The following is a 1,005-nucleotide window of genomic DNA, read 5'->3' as shown; positions in this document are numbered from 1 at the left end:
TCGGTCAACTCCCATCAATCCTCCAAGACTCCGCTACGGTCAACCCTCATGGCCCCACCAACTCTTCCTCCACGTCACCGCTTCAGAGTCCCTCACCTAAAACGCCCATATATGCCCCCGCCAATGTCTTCCAATTCCCTGCTCCATCATCAGTAACCCTCTCTTCTTCCTCACTCTCTCCTCTATTCTTTCTACTCCGCCGCCATGTTCCATTCCCCATATTCCTCCACCTCTCCACCCCCTTATAAGGCTGAAACTGTCTTTGGCACGTTCTTTGATGCAGGAGGTATCGGGGAGCCTCAACCGCCGCCACCGTCTCTGCTCTCCTCTTCCCTTCCTTCCTCCTACTTCCTACACCGCAGCAGCAGCTCCCACTCCCTTCCTCTTCCATCCGCTGCCGCCGATCCTCGTGACTTCCATGGCTTTCTCACCGAACCTGTCCGTCGCGTTTTCAGTGCTGGTGATCTACAGGTATTTTCTTTACTCTTCGCTGCCTGAAACAAGATGCGATAAAATAAAATTAAGAAAAGAAAACAAAATTACAATCTTAAGTGTGTAAAAACTTTCTATTATAGAGATTGCTAAAAGTGATTTTTGGGAGAAGAATTCTGTCAGGGAGTTATTATACATAATATTCGCTTAAATGTGCGTGCAAAGACATAAATATAATAGTGGGCCTGGGGAAAGTTTTTCTGCTTCATCCTCTATGTTTCACTTAACATCTTAGAGGATATTAAAATAGTTAATTTTGTTAAATAATTTAAGAGAATTGAAATCAGTAATGATGTCTACCTTCCGGTAATTAAAAAATATATTTTGATAATTATCCGCTTTCAAGAATAACCAAATCAGCTCCTACCATTTTCTTCCTCTAAATTTTGACCGTTTGAGCGCCAAACTGGAATAAAAATCAAATTTCTCAGTGCATGAATGGCTCCATATCTTCCGCTGAAGCTTCTCACGCCGACCCGGCCGCCAGCCGAATCGGGCGCCACAGCGCGGGAG

At 44.9% G+C, this 1,005-nt stretch overlaps 1 pseudogene; it reads left to right on the top strand.

Moving 5' to 3' along the window:
• Positions 1 to 61: 61 nt before the first annotated feature.
• LOC110022131 overlaps positions 62 to 1,005 on the top strand; it is a 1,640-nt pseudogene continuing 696 nt past the window's right edge.

The sequence above is a fragment of the Phalaenopsis equestris genome, unplaced genomic scaffold, assembly GCF_001263595.1.
Source record: "Phalaenopsis equestris unplaced genomic scaffold, ASM126359v1 Scaffold000169, whole genome shotgun sequence".
NCBI lineage: Eukaryota > Viridiplantae > Streptophyta > Magnoliopsida > Asparagales > Orchidaceae > Phalaenopsis > Phalaenopsis equestris.
This window is presented reverse-complemented; position numbering and strand designations above follow the sequence as displayed.